This window comes from Nothobranchius furzeri, chromosome 11 (assembly GCF_043380555.1).
Source record: "Nothobranchius furzeri strain GRZ-AD chromosome 11, NfurGRZ-RIMD1, whole genome shotgun sequence".
Taxonomy (NCBI): Eukaryota; Metazoa; Chordata; class Actinopteri; order Cyprinodontiformes; family Nothobranchiidae; genus Nothobranchius; species Nothobranchius furzeri.
Window position 1 is genome coordinate 4,472,281 of NC_091751.1, and position 1,751 is coordinate 4,474,031.

Genomic DNA, 1,751 nt, shown 5'->3' on the forward strand with positions numbered 1-1,751 from the left:
ACAATAGGCCTTCGCAGCGCTTCGCTGCTCGGGCCTAATAATAAACGGAGCAGATACAATAGGCCTTCGCAGCTTCACTGCTCGGGCCTAATAATAATTAAAGCTGCAAGCAGCGTCGTTCGGCCCTCGCAGCGAAGCTGCTCGCCCTCCGTCCGCACCCCCTCCGCTCCATCCCCGACGCTCTCCAAACCCAGCTCCGCGCCGCTCCTTCCTGGCTGGTAGCCCAGGGCATGTCTGTGGAACAGAAACGTCGACCACCTCGACACCAGAAACCGCCAACGGTCACCTCGTCCGCACCTCACCCTGATTCAGCATCCCCTCTGAGGCCACCATTATATTACACGTCTCACCACTAGGGCATACTCAGAGTATCCCTTATCACAAGAGTGGAGGTACATGCAACATGTGTGACAAAGGCGCAGCAATCAATTTCTAACTCTTTTACAGAAGATCATTTTGCTGTTCACATGACGTGTGTGTGTGTGTGTGTGTGTGTGTGTGTGTGTGTGTGTGTGTGTGTGTGTGTGTGTGTGTGGGGCTGAAGCTGTGGCTGAGTAGCAGCAGGCCGAGAGACTGGCATCGCAAGGTCCGTCCTGTTCCTTAAAACCTTGTCCAGGACAGCAGCAGAAAAGCCAGCAGAGGGACCAGGAGGAGTAGTGGAGCCAGAAGAAGCAGCTATCGGACCAGCAGGGGATGCAGAAGCAGAGGGATCAGCAGGAGCAGGAGAACCATCAGCCGCTGTAGAGCAGGAGCCTTTGGCAACGTCCTGGTCGCTGCAGCTCCTATTGTTGGTTGCTTTGAGATGAGGGAGTCTAAAAAGACCACAAAAGCTTTGTAGTGTGTGTTATTTAAGCTTGGAAGGTGCAAATTAGATTTGTTCTGCCCCATACCTTCCACAGATTTACAAGCAGCCATCATCTCTGCATCATCATCCAGCCACGACAGAGGGTGTCTCTGGGAGGGGCGTGATTCCTCCTGCTGAGCAAACAGGAAAAGCATCAATTAAAGACTTAGTTAACTTGAAAATTTTACTAATTATGTTTAAGGCTTGAAATAATTTACTGCCAACTAATCTACAAAGGTCCTTTGTTTTGATCCCAAAAAATGAAAAGAGTAGAAAGAAACCAGAGTTTAAAAGGATATTTGTTCGTACTACATTAAAGCAAATGTGTATGTTAACATATGGTGTGAAATTATGGAATAACCTGGATGATGAATTTTAAAAATGTACAAGTACTGGTCAATTCAAAAAAATGTATAAAGATAAAAGGTAAAAATCGTATGATTTGGTGGGTTTAGGATGGAGGATTAATGTTTTATTAGTGATATTATTTGTGGAAGTAAGAGAGCGGTTTAATTTTTGTGTATAAGGCTATTTTGTACTTTTTGTTATTTATCTTGTCTTAGTTAAAGGGGGTAGGTCATATAAGATTTTTTCTTCTTCCTCCCCCTATTTCACTCGAATGCTTATATTCTAATTTGAAGTTTGTATATTTAAACTTTTGAGTGAAGTAAATTATTGAATTGAATAAACAGGGAGCCCAGTGTGCGCCCCCCAGTGGAGGGTTAAGGTATTTATATTGTGCCGTATCACACACCATGGTTGGCGGAAGAAGAAGTAGTTCTTGCTGAAAACGCTGAAAAGTAGCGGGGGCGTCCTCAAACCGAACGGCAACACGGTGTACTGGAGCAGGTTATCTGGAGTGATGAAAGCAGACACTTTAGATGCAAACGGAGTTAGCGGCACCTGC

The 1,751-nt window shown here is 45.6% G+C and overlaps 1 long non-coding RNA gene across 1 annotated transcript; it reads right to left on the bottom strand.

Moving 5' to 3' along the window:
* Positions 1–494: 494 nt before the first annotated feature.
* LOC139061905 (uncharacterized) lies at positions 495–1,751 on the bottom strand. Its single transcript, XR_011515551.1, has 3 exons — positions 1,599–1,751; positions 891–978; positions 495–812 (listed from the first exon to the last, which is right to left on the bottom strand). It is a non-coding gene; the product is annotated as an uncharacterized lncRNA (long non-coding RNA).